The sequence below is a fragment of the Caretta caretta genome, chromosome 8, assembly GCF_965140235.1.
Source record: "Caretta caretta isolate rCarCar2 chromosome 8, rCarCar1.hap1, whole genome shotgun sequence".
NCBI lineage: Eukaryota > Metazoa > Chordata > Testudines > Cheloniidae > Caretta > Caretta caretta.
Window position 1 is genome coordinate 108,977,403 of NC_134213.1, and position 13,200 is coordinate 108,990,602.

General features: G+C 65.7%; 1 long non-coding RNA gene across 1 annotated transcript; it reads left to right on the forward strand.

Moving 5' to 3' along the window:
- Nucleotides 1–1,674: 1,674 nt before the first annotated feature.
- Nucleotides 1,675–12,357, forward strand: LOC142073130 (uncharacterized). The gene is made up of 2 exons (XR_012669809.1): nucleotides 1,675–1,743; nucleotides 12,082–12,357. It is a non-coding gene; the product is annotated as an uncharacterized LOC142073130 (long non-coding RNA).
- The last annotated feature ends 843 nt before the right edge of the window (nucleotides 12,358–13,200 follow it).

Consider the following 13,200-nt stretch of genomic DNA (forward strand, 5'->3'; position numbering starts at 1 on the left):
TGTCCCCACAGCCGTCTCTGCAGCTCCCTCCATAAGGAGAGCTGGGCTGGACGATCTGGGGCTAGAACCCAGGGCCAGGAGCTGCTGGCAAGTGTGAGCCCTGGGGCCTGCAGCCCAGGGGAGCAGGGAGCTCACTACTGACACCTGCTGGTGGACAGGGAGAAGCGCCACCCAGAGCTGCTTGAGAACCCTAGGGGGACAGGGGCTCCCCACAGGGGAGGGGGCTCTCTGCCAGCATCCGTGGGTGAGCAAGGAGACGCAGCTGAACGGCCAGGCCTCACTTGCATTTCTAGCGTTGGCCGGTTTGGGGTGTTGGATTAAACTCCAGCTGAGTGTGGGGGCGATGAACTGTTCTGATCCCGGGTGGGAAATGAAAGGGCAAGAGACTGGCACCCAATGTGCCTGGCATGAGGGGTCACCCTGACCCAGCCACAGCCTGGCATGGCTGAGTAGCAGTGCAGGATGAGGCCGCACTGGGGCCTGGACTGGGGGCAGCCAGGGCAGCACCAACCCCGGGGCTTAGCACCAGGCCCTGGCCTGTGAGCCCCGGCTCAGGGCAGGAGTCTGCCCTGCTTGACAGCTGAGTCTGGAGTCTCAGCCAGCAAGACCGTAGCCCAGGGGCCCACCATCCTGCGTCCTGCCCTGCTGGGAGCCAGCTGTGGGAGGGTCTCTGGGCCTGGCAGCCCCATGGAGCCATGTCCAGAGGCTGACGTCAGGAAAGCATCAAGGCCACTGTTCAGTCCCCCCTTGCAATGGGGGTGGGGCCTAAGCCAGCCCTGGGGGAGAGGCAGGAAGTGCTGAGAGTCCCCTGGGAAAGCCTGTAAGGGGGCAGAGGGTATTCCCCAGACTGGGGTCTTGCCCCAGGCATAGCTGCACTCTCGCTGGGGCTGAGGTTTTCTCTGTCCCCATTGATACTGGTCTCGCTCTCTCCGTCGGTTTGTCTTTGATCCACAGAGCCTGAGAGTGGGGCAGGGACGGCATCTCATCCTGCCTCTCCGCGCCCTGACCCTCTAATCGCTCCCGGAGCTCACTAGGTCCTGGCTCCCTGTGGCACAGAGTGCACTGCAGAAATCTAAAGAGCTGGGCTGAGAATCCGGGCACAGACCCCGGCTGCTCCCCGGCAGCCCTTCTGCAAGGCGGGTGACGGGTGGGCAGCGGCCTCTGGAGCCAGGCTGTTCGGCTTCTGCTCACTGAGCCACCTGGGCCTGCAGCAGGGGCTGCTAGGAGCCAAGTACATTGTCGCAGTGCTGCCTGGGGGTCCCAGCCCCACGGTGCCAGGTGCAGGACACAGCACAGAGCCAGGCCTGGCCTTGAAGAGCCCGAAACCTGCATTTAAGGCAAGAGCCAAAGGGCAGCTCCTGAGAGCTCCAGGGAACCGGAGCTGTTGAGCAGGGGTTACAGTGACTAGAGTGTTAATTAGCGCTCGGTAGATGCACATGGGCTCAGCTGGGGCTGTGTGCGGTGCTCTGCTTCTATTGGCTACAAGCACTTGGGAGCAGTGAAACCCCAAAGAGCACGCCCTTGGGAGCCCAGAGTCCTGGGTGCTCTCCCTGGCTCTGCCGCGAATTGCTGAGTGCCCTTCCCCGCTCTGGGCCTGATGGCCTGGCTGCTGAGTGCCTGGCTGCTGAGTGCCTTGCGGGGTGGAGGACAGGAATGTGCTGTCGTAACATGTTCTAACCGCCAGCTGCAGGGAACAGCGCTGTGCTGAGCAGGGATGTGAGCTGCGTGGATAAGGAACGCCAGGTGGGTGCTTTGTCTTCTCGGTGCTGGACCCCCACACTGCATTCCTGCTGCATGGCTGGGCCGGTCCCAGAGGCCAGCCACCGTGCTGATGGGAGCCCTGAGAGCAAGCCCACATCTGCCTGCACCTGCTCCCTGTGAATCCCTGCTGGGCAGGGGATTCCCCTAGGGTGCGGCAGGCTGGAGAATGGGGTGCTTGCTTGGCCTAGCTCTGCCCTGGCACTAGGCCCATTGGCTGGGGAGGGTTGTAGGGTGTCAGCGTGGCTGGACCCAGGCACATGCCTGCACAGCAGCCTGGGCTGGTTCAGGGACCTCTGCCTCCTGGCACTTCCCTCCCCTTCCCCTCCCACCCCCGGCCCCTGGGGCAGAAGCAGGAGGCCCAGCCCTTCCTGTGGGTGGGTCGTCCAGCCGGTTTAGCCAGCCCAGGGTGGGGTGCGGCAGCCTCCCTATGGAGGAGCGGGAAGCCCAGCCAGCTAGGTGGGGGTTGGACCCAGCTCCAGAGCAGAGTTAGAGCTTGCTCTCTGGGCTGCAGAGCTCAACTCAGAGCGAACTGGGGCTAAAGCCCCATCAACCAGCCCTGGGGGTGCTCAGCTGGGGTGGAGACCCCCCCAGGACACAAGCAGGCATAGGGGTCGTTAGGGCTAGACAGGAGGGGTCCCACCATACAGATCAGGGCATGGCGAAGGTCCAGAGCCCTGGTCTAGAGCCTGTCCCGGCCCCGCCACGCTGAGCGCATGGGGATTGGTGTGCACGTGGGAGGGGACGTTACCATGCGTTACCCAGGGAGGTGGTGGAATCTCCTTCCTTAGGAGTTTTTAAGGTCAGGCTTGACAAAGCCCTGGCTGGGATGATTTAGGTGGGGACTGGCCCTGCTTTGAGCAGGGGGTTGGACTAGATGAGCTCCTGAGGTCCCTTCCAACCCTGCTATTCTGTGATTCTGTGACATGGCCCCCCTCTGGGGTTCTCCTGTGCTCACCCCAGGCAGGGCTGTCAGACTCCCTGGGCGCTGGGGAGAAGGGCAGAGAGAGTAGACAGCAACGCGGCTCCCCCAGCACGGGGGAGCTCGGGCCAACACCCCTCCGAGTGCAGCCCCTGGCTGCTCCCGCCCGTCAGCACCTGTCAGCAGGGAAATCGCTACCCCACAGCCTGTCTCCCTGCCTCTGGCACAGGCCCGGCTGTCTCCACGCCCTGCTGCGGAGTGCTGGGGGCTCCCGGGCTCTCCTGCTCCAGGCCAGTTCCCAAAGGGAATCCAGGTTTGGGATCCTATTCACAGGGTCTGGTTCCTGCTGCCCCCAGGGCCTCCCAGCCCCACAATCAGAGTTTCGGTCATGGGCAAGCTCCTCCTCTGCCGCGTGGGCTTTGTGCTACCTGCACCCAGCCTCCTCCCTGCTGGGAGCTCAGTGCCTTTCGGAGCCCCTGGCCGTGGGGTCCGGCTCCTCGTGCGGCATGGGGAGCAGGCTGGACCTGAGGCGGGTGGGAGATGTCTGTGGAGGCCCTGGCAGGAACCGGGTGCGGCTCATGGGCATGGTGCTCTGCTCAGGCTCTCGGCGCTTGGAGCCGCACAGCCGTCGGGGAGCAGCCGGGCACGGCTCTGCCCGCGGGATCGAGACGCCCAGAGCGGCCGCAGGCCCAGAGCGGCGAAGCAACTTGCTGGGGCTCCTTGGCAGAACTAGGGGTCGGGAGCCAGCTGTGCCCATCAAGATGGGGAGATCTGGTGACTGCCCCCCTGCACCAGGGTAGGGAGAGCAGCAGGGAGCCAAGCTGGTGTGCCCGGCCAGAGACCATCAGGCAAGATCCGTTTGCACCAGCAACCCCCGAAGGCCCGTTTCTGAGTCCATCGCTTCCAGAGCGGCCCAGCACCTGCCAAGTTGGCAGCTCCAAGAGCTGCTGGAGTCCTTGCTGCTGCCACAGCAGAGTCTGCTCGCGGCTAGTGTCTCTTCCTCTCTGGCGGCTCCTTACTGGATGTCTTCCAAGCACAAGGCTCCACGAGACTCCTCTGGCCGGTTTCCTCACACCCGGGCAGGCTTGCTTTGGAGAAGGGCTCAGTGGCTGCTCCGGTGTAGCTGGGGCAAGAGACAGGCCCTGGAGACATGGAGACAGACCCGCCTTGCCCAGGGTCTCCCCACTGGCGGCGAGCTAAGATCAGTTAAACTGGGCCGATCCTCAGACGGGGGCGGCCCATCAGATTCTGCAGTGGGGGGGTGGGTCCCTCAGAGTCGGTGCTCATCCCAGTGCTGTAGCATGATGCTAAGGTGTGTCTTTGGACACAAGGCTGACCCCAGCTGACCTGCAGGGAGCGGGGTGGGGCACCCAGCAGGGGTGCTGGGCAGCAGGGAGCAGGGTGGGGTGGGGAACCCAGCAGGGGGTGCCGGGCGGGGTGGGGGACCCAGCGGGGGCGTCGGGTGGTAGGGAGCGGGGTGGGGGACCCAGCGGGGGCGTCGGGTGGTAGGGAGCGGGGTGGGGGACCCAGCAGGGGTGCCGGGCGGCAGGGAGTGGGGCGGGGTGGGGGACCCAGCAGGGGTGCTGGGCGGCAGGGAGCGGGGCGGGGTGGGGGACCCAGCGGGGGTGCCGGGCGGCAGAGAGTGGGGCAGGGTGGGGGACCCAGCTGGGGGTGCCAGGCGGGGTGGGGAACCCAGCGGGGGCGTCGGGTGGTAGAGAGCGGGGTGGGGGACTCAGCGGGGGTGCCGGGCGGCAGGGAGCGGGGCGGGGTGGGGGACACAGCGGGGGTGCTGGGCGGCAGGGAGTGGGGTGGGGAACCCAGCCGGGGGCGCCGGGCGGGGTGGGGAACCCAGCGGGGGCATCGGGTGGTAGGGAGCGGGGTGGGGGACCCAGCAGGGGTGCCGGGTGGGGTGGAGAACCCAGCGGGGGCGTCGGGTGGTAGGGAGCGGGGTGGGGGACCCAGTAGGGGTGCCGGGCGGCAGGGAGCGGGGCGGGGTGGGGAACCCAGCGGGGGTGCCAGGTGGGGTGGGGAACCCAGCGGGGGCGTCGGGTGGTAGGGAGCAGAGTGGGGGACCCATCAGGGGTGCCAGGCGGCAGGGAGCGGGGCGGGGTGGGGGACACAGCGGGGGGTGCCGGGCGGGGTGGGGAACCCAGCGGGGGCGTCGGGTGGTAGGGAGCGGGGTGGGGGACTCAGCGGGGGTGCCAGGCGGCAGAGAGTGGGGCAGGGTGGGGGACCCAGCGGGGGTGCCGGGCGGCAGGGAGTGGGGCAGGGTGGGGAACCCAGCAGGGGGTGCCGGGCGGGGTGGGGAACCCAGCGGGGGCGTTGGGTGGTAGGGAGTGGGGTGGGGGACCCAGCAGGGGTGCCGGGTGGGGTGTGGAACCCAGCGGGGGCGTCGGGTGGTTTGGAGCGGGGTGGGGGACCCAGCAGGGGTGCCGGGCGGCAGGGAGTGGGGCAGGGTGGGGGACCCAGCAGGGGTGCCAGGCGGCAGGGAGTGGGGCGGAGTGGGGGACCCAGCGGGGGTGCCGGGCGGCAGAGAGTGGGGCAGGGTGGGGGACCCAGCTGGGGTGCCGGGCGGGGTGGGGAACCCAGCGGGGGCGCCGGGCGGCAGGGAGCGGGGCGGAGTGGGGAACCCAGCGGGGGCACCAGGCGGCAGGGAGTGGGGTGGGGTGGGGAACCCAGCGGGGGTGCCAGGTGGGGTGGGGAACCCAGCGGGGGTGTCGGGTGGTAGGGAGCAGAGTGGGGGACCCATCGGGGGTGCCAGGCGGCAGGGAGCGGGGCGGAGTGGGGGACCCAGCGGGGGTGCTGGGCGGCAGAGAGTGGGGCAGGGTGGGGGACCCAGCTGGGGTGCCGGGCGGGGTGGGGAACCCAGCGGGGGCGCCGGGCGGCAGGGAGCGGGGCGGAGTGGGGAACCCAGCGGGGGCGCCGGGCGGCAGGGAGCGGGGTGGAGTGGGGAACCCAGCGGGGGTGCCAGGTGGGGTGGGGAACCCAGCGGGGGCGTCGGGTGGTAGGGAGCAGAGTGGGGGACCCATCGGGGGTGCCAGGCGGCAGGGAGTGGGGCGGGGTGGGGGACCCAGCAGGGGTGCCGGGTGGCAGGGAGTGGGGCGGGGTGGGGGACCCAGCAGGGGTGCCGGGCGGCAGGGAGCGGGGCGGAGTGGGGGACCCAGCGGGGGTGCTGGGCGGCAGAGAGTGGGGCAGGGTGGGGGACCCAGCTGGGGTGCCGGGCGGGGTGAGGAACCCAGCGGGGGCGCCGGGCGGCAGGGAGCGGGGCGGAGTGGGGAACCCAGCGGGGGCGCCGGGCGGCAGGGAGCGGGGTGGGGTGGGGAACCCAGCGGGGGTGCCAGGTGGGGAACCCAGCGGGGGCGTCAGGTGGTAGGGAGCAGAGTGAGGGACCCATCGGGGGTGCCAGGCGGCAGGGAGTGGGGCGGGGTGGGGGACACAGCGGGAGTGCTGGGCGGCAGGCAGCGGGCAGGTAAATCAGCAGGGGATGCTGTGCTGCAAGGCGTGGGGCAGGGGCTTGCCGGGGGGCACTGTGCTGCAGGGAGCAGAGTGGGGGCTCGCTGTGGGGGGTGGAGGGGGAGCCATGCCTCCAGGAGCAGGCTCATTGGGGGGCTCCCCTGTGCTGCAGAAGGTGCCATCTTTGGAACGAGCCATAAAGTGAGGCCCTTGCCGCTCTCTGTCATTACTAGTTACCTGGCTGGCCTGTTAACCTGCCAGCTTGGCTCCTTAAATCCTGTTGCCCTGCCGGGGCTGTGGCCGGGGAGATAGTGCTGGCCAGAGGGGTTAGCTGGGTGCACGCCCCCGGAGCGGTCCCAGGCACGCTCTGGGAGGAGCCAGGGTGGGCAGGAGACCCCTGGTGCAGCGGGGAGTTACGCATCTCCTGGGCTCTGGCTCGGTGCTGGAGAGGTGAGAGGGTGGAGGATGCAGGCTGTGCCGGCCCCTGAGGTTGGCAGAGGGGAGACTGTGCCCCGGCCAGCCTCCCTGCCAGCTCGCACCTTGCTCATGTCGAGAGGGGGGCTGCCCTGCTCCCGCACGGAAGTCAGGGTCTCTGGGGTTGCCCGGGCTGAGGCTGTGGCCAGTGCAGCATGGGGAAAGCAGCGCTGGGAGGGGGGAACAGGTTACGGGAGAAGGAGGGCTCTAGCTTTGCGGGCAGTGGTGCCCTGGGGGGCGGGAGGGGGGGCGGAAGGAGCCCGGGCTAAGTGCACAGTGTGGCCTGGAGCCTGCCAGGGGCTGGGTGTGGACCTGGCACATGAGCTGCTCCCTTTCCTGGCTCCGGCTGCCATTGATTTCCCACTAATGGGCTCGTTGTGTGGGGTGGAGCTCTCCCGGCCCCTTCCCGCAGAGCTGTGGAGCTGCTGCTGGGCCTGGGTTCGCGGGGTGGGGGCGGGTGCTCTCGGTGCAGGGCCGGGGGGGGGAGAGGTGTGTGTGCGTGGGCACGCACTCTGTCCGCTCCCTCCCTGGATCGCTCTGGCAGCAGCTCCCAGGTCTCCTTCATTGGGATGCTGGGGGTGTCTCATCCCAGACGTTGCCAGGCCCTGGCCCAGGTTCCCGCCCGCCTGCTGCCCCCGTGGCCTAGCCGGGTTGCTTGGGGCCGAGGGGATGTTCAAGGGGAATCCCAGCATTAGCATTCCCCAGTGCACCGCCAGCTCCTCCCCGGGGCTCCCCATGCCGCTTGTGGCTCCTCCTGGGCCTGGCCTGCCGCAGCTTCGCCTGCTGCCCCGGCCCGGAGGCTGGGCCCGGGGGACGGATTCCGTCCGTGGCAGCTGCCTTGCCCGGTGCCTGCCAGCTCCTGGGCTGCGAGGCCGGAGCTGTCTCATGCCGCCCTCTCCGCTGCCCCGGCTCCTGGCCCTGCAGCAGCTCCAGGAGCATCTGCCCTGCCCGCCAAAGCAGCGCCCTGCCCCCTTCGCCCCTTCCTGCCCCCAGGCCCTCATGCAGCAGGCTCAGCCCTGGCCCTGGGAGCTCCCCACCCAGACTAGGGGGAGGAAACCCCATTGCACGTCTGCGCCCTTTACTGCGGCAGGCATCAACGCCCACTTCATGCAGCAGCCTTGGGGAGCCAGGGTAAAGGAGAGTGTGGGGCTGGGCAGGGTCCTGGTGCTTGACAAGGAATCCTGGGGGGCCCTGGGTAACAGGGGGGCCCTGGGTAACAGAGGGGGACACTGGCCCCTGGGGGGCTCTGGGAGCAGGGTGGCAGTGTGGAGAATTGCCCTGGGGGGCTCTGGGGGCGGGATGGCAGTGCAGGGAGCTGCCCTGGGGGGAAAAGGGGGGCGCTGGGGCTGGGCCCTGGGGGGCTCTGGGGGCGGGATGGCAGTGCAGGGACTGCCCTGGGGGAAGAAGGGGGGCGCTGGGGCTGGGCCCTGGGGGGCTCTGGGGGCGGGATGGCAGTGCAGGGACTGCCCTGGGGGGAGAAGGGGGGCGCTGGGGCTGGGCCCTGGGGGGCTCTGGGGGCGGGATGGCAGTGCAGGGACTGCCCTGGGGGGAGAAGGGGGGCGCTGGGGCTGGGCACTGGGGGGCTCTGGGGGCAGGATGGCAGTGCAGGGACTGCCCTGGGGGGAGAAGGGGGGCGCTGGGGCTGGGCCCTGGGGGGCTCTGGGGGCGGGATGGCAGTGCAGGGAGCTGCCCTGGGGGTGGGGGTATGAACCTGGAGCTGCTGCCCTGGCTGTGGATCCTGCGGCGCCGTGGGGTGGGAGCGAGGGTCCTGGGTTGTGATGCGGGCTGTGCTCAGCGACTGGGAGCGTCTCCTTGGGAGCAGCCGGGGGCCGGGGCGCTCTGCTCTGCGGCTGTTTCAATTGCAGCATCGTTCATGCAGGGCAGGATGAGCATCTCTGACAGGCTTGATCTTCGAGGGATGTAATTAAACCCCCTCTCTGAGAGGGAACTGAGCGGCCCCAAGCCGGGCTGCCTAGACCGAGCGGCAGGAAATCGGCCCGGACCTGTGGGCCACGTCTGCCGCCTGGGCTTCGGTGCCATCAGCAGGCTGCCCGCTGCCTGGAGACCTCTGCTAGCCTGGGCGTGTGGGGAGGGGCGCTCCCTGCTCCCAACCCCACCTGAGCCTGGGGGAAGGGGCAATTGCTACAGTCACCAGGAGACCCCCAGGAAATGCCTCCTATCTCTGGGGGCGGCAAGGGGAGTCCGATTCCCATGGTCAGTGGCATCCCACCCCCTGCTTCCCTTTGGGCTGTGCAGCCCAGTGACAGGAACCGCGCTGCCTGGGGCTGGCATTGTGCCTGGGGTAGCAGGCCCCAGGATGCAGCTCCTCTTCAGCGCTCAGCCCTGGGTAATTGCCCAGGCTCCTGGCTGCCAGGACCCTTCACCAGTTTCCCATGGCAGATGTCCTGGCTGAGCCTCCCCCACTTCCCCTGGTCCCAACCCCTGTAGTCTCAATGGTGATGCCTCCCTGCTCTTGCTAGCTTGTACCCAGCGCACACCCGCTTCGCTCCCTTCCGTTCAGAGAGCTGGTTTTAATTACGTCCACTAGACTAGAGGACCATGCCTGTCAGAGATGATTGTTCCTGCCCGGCATGAGCGAGCCAGATTTGGGTGAGATGAAGGGGCAGGAGTGAGCATCCAGCAGTTCAGGGGTAAGAGTTGGAAGAGTGCATGGGGGGGGGAGCGTGCATGGAGGGGGCGGGTGCATGGAGGGGCATGGGGGGAGTGTGCATGGCAGGGGCATGGGGTATGGAGGGGGTGGGTGCATAGAGAGCACCACAGAGTGGGACATTCCTCTAGGCTCAGGGAAACTGCAGGGGCTGGTGCCCCCGGGGCTGTCTGCTGGCATGGGGAGGTCTGGAGAAATTCATAGAATATCAGGGTTGGAAAGGGCCTCAGGAGGTCTAGTCCAACCCCCTGCTCAAAGCAGGACTGTCACGGAGTGTGGAGGAGTCCAGGCCCTGCACCCCTCTTCCTGAGATTCACCGTGACTCTCAGCCAGCCAGTAAAACAGAAGGTTTATTGGACAACAGGAACATAGTCCAAAACAGAGCTTGTGGGTACCCCCAGGACCCCTCAGTCAAGTCCTTCTGGGGGGGGGGCAGGGAGCTTAGACCCCAGCCCTGGGGTTCCCTGTGTTCCTCCACCCAGCCCCAAACTGAAAACTAACCCCCCCAGCAGGCTCCCTGCTGCAGCCTCCGTCCACATTCCTGGGCAGAGGTGTTACCTCCCCCTCCCCCTCCCGGCTCAGGTTACAGGCTCTCAGGTCTCCCATCCTCAGTGAAAAAGAAAAGGAGTACTTGTGGCACCTTAGAGACTAACCAATTTATTTGAGCATGAGCTTTCGTGAGCTACAGCTCACTTCATCAGATCATCATCAGATCATCACTTCATACAGTGAGCTGTAGCTCACGAAAGCTCATGCTCAAATAAATTGGTTAGTCTCTAAGGTGCCACAAGTACTCCTTTTCTTTTTGCGAATACAGACTAACACGGCTGTTCCTCTGAAACCATCCTCAGTGAAACTCCCCTGCCACATTCCCAGGTCCACACTCCCCCCTCCCTGCTGCGTCACAAGGACCAATCCCCAATTTTTGCCCCAGATCCCTAAATGGCGTCCTCAAGGATTGAACTCAACCCTGGGTTTAGCAGGCCAATGCTCAAACCACTGAGCTATGCCGCTCCCCTAGAAGGCAACGCTGCAGTGTCCATCTCTGAGGTCAGAGTAAAAGCAGTGCCTGGTGGAGACAATCCAGAGTGAATGGGGCCATAAACCCCCCTGGGCACCAGTAATTCCCTCCTACCCCCATCATGTTCTGGCCCCAAACAGCCAGGGTCTGAGAGCTGGGCAGCACCCCGGGGGCACCAGCAGGGCAAGGCCGCTCTGCCAGGCCAGGGAGAAACATGTGGAGGAAGATCAATGAGGAGAGCAAGGTTAGGCTGGGCCTCACAGATGGGAGGGCTTCAAGGCACAGACCAGTCCCAGCCCCCCAGGGCCTGGTGTGTTTAGATGGAATAAAGGGGCCCAAAGAGTCAGAGGTTTGAACATGACCCAGTCACCTCCCAGCTCTGAACAGTGTTAAACAAGGGTCCAGGGACCCCCGCCTGCTCCGTCCCAAGCAGCGACACCATGAACAGCCCTTCACCGTTTCCCCACAGATACAGACTTGGGGGGCGGGGACAGTGCTAAGTGAGGCTGGCCTTGTAACAGCGTCCCTTGGTCCCTGGCAGTTTAGCTGGAGAGAGGTTTTAGAGACGGCTGGACAGTCTCTGCGGGAGTCACGGGCCTTTGGAGCAAAGACACGGGCAGGAGCTGCTGCTGCGGCTGAAGTTGGATCCCGTTTCCTCGCCGACAGAACCAGGCGAACACACCCAAGAGGGGAGAGAAAAGAGCAGCAGAGAGAGAGGCTGCAGCGTCTGTCCCTGGGGTGTCCCTCACTTGCGTGCACCCCCACCCCCACCCCAAGCTGGAGAAACACAGGCCCAGCCACTCCGAGACCCGGCAGACTCGTACCGGCTCTGGGCTGTTCAGGGCACTGCTTCTAGCTGCCTCTGGCTGGCTGCAGGCTCATAGCCATGGTGCACAATACACAGCCTTGGCCGGCTAAGCCAGACTCGTGTTCGACAGAAGGAACAAGTAGGGGGGTAGGAAAGAGAAGGACTAATGTGGAGAAGGAAAAGGACACACCAGGTGTGATGATGTGGGAATTTTCTGTAATATTTGTATGGATTGTATGTGTGCCTCAGTTCCCCTCTATAATTGCTACCTGAGGGGGGCGGGGGTGACACAGCTCCTGGAAGAGCACAAGAGACATTGGGGGGGGGGTGTCACCTCGCTGCCTGGGGGGTGTGAATAGGGTGGCTGAGGAGCTGGTTGACACCAACCCAGGTCAAAGCAGGGTCCATAGAGACAATGCAAACTCCAGCAACTCAACAGTCAACACTCAGCTGTGGAAAGCTCTGGCAAGGGGGGTTGTGAACTCAGCATGGAGAACAAGGGACTGGGAGGTGACCAGCAGGGAATTAAGTTTGGGCTCCTGGTAAGCTGGCTGCTCTCGCCTGGGCCTGCCTGAAGAATTCAGAGAGACAGAGCCTGAGGTGGAATCTGCGGCAGCTTGGCCGGGGGTTTGTGCTGGCTTGACCAGGGTGGGCCACGCTTTAGCCTTTATTTCTTGGTGCTGGATAAGGACGTTCAGTGCTGAGTTCCAGCTCTGTGTCCACGAACGAAGAGTGCACAAGTCTCTGCCAGGAGTCGTGGTGTGAAATGGGTGTTGGAGCTGTGACAAAGTGGGAATGTTCTTGATGTTTTCTCTGAATACAGTGGGGTGCCTCAGTTTCCCCTATGCAGTTCTTAAGTATCTAGGTGGTGGGATAAGGGTGTGTGATTGTTGCAGAGCCCTAGAGGGGCTGCACAGAGAATGGCTGACACCCTGTCTCCTGGCAACTGATGGCCTGGGCCCCTCTCCTCTGCCAAGGTGCCAACTGAAGGAGTTGGAGAACAAAGAGATCAGGTGACCTCCTGGCCCGGGAAATTCACAAAGGCTGGAGAAGGAGCCGGAGGGAGCCTGGGGAAGACAGCTGGAGAGAGTTTCAGTTTTGGAGCCGGCTGGGGAAATGGAGGGAGGGCCAGATAGGGCTCTGGCCTCCCTGCCCCCCGAAGATGGACCTGACTGAGGGGTCCTGGTCTCTGCACCTGCAAGCTCTGTTTTAGACCATGTTCCTGTCGCCTAATAAACCTGTTTTACTGGCTGGCTGAGAGTCATGTCTGACTGCGGAGTTGGGGGGCAGGACCCTCTGGCTTCCCCAGGACCCGACCTGGGCTGACTGGCTGTGGGAAGCGCACGGAGGGGCAGAGGAGGCTGAATACTCCGAGGTCAGACCCAGGAAGGTGGGAGCCGGGTGAGCTGTGTGTCCTGCAGACAGGCTGCTCCCAGAGTGGAGACTTCCCCAGAGTCCTGCCTGGCTTCATGGGGAGCAGTTCCAGAGCATCGCCCAGGGACTCCATGACAGAGCCCAGGTCCTGTTCCAGGAGGGGGTGAGGCTGTATGGCCTACCCTGATGGACGAGTGGGACCCCTTGGGGGGCTCCCACACTGAGGGGGCTCTGCCAAGAGGCTGTGGAAAAGCTGGGGTGTAGCTCCAATTCTGAGGCTCTGTGACAGTGTGAGCGGGGCACAAAGTCTCACATCTAGGGTTGCCAACTTTCTATTGCACAAAACTGAACCCCCCTAGCCCCGCCCCTTCCATGAGGCCCCGCCCCTGTCCCACCCCTTCCCAGAAGCCCCTCCCCCTGCTCACTACATTCCCCCTCCCTCGGTGGCTTGCTCTCCCCCACCCTCACTCACTTTCACTGGGCTGGGGCAGGGGGTTGGGGTGCGGGAGGGGGTGAGGGTCTAAATGGGGGTGTGGGCTCTGGGGTGGGGCCAGAAATGAGGGGTTCAGAGTGCGGGAGGGGGCTCTGGGCTGGGGCAGGGAGTTGGGGTGTGGGAGGACGTGAGGGCTCCGGCTGGGGGTGCGGGCTCTGGGGGCGGGGGCCTGAGGATGAGGGGTTTGGGATGCAGGAGGGGGCTCCAGGCTGGGGGGTGGGGCTGAGGG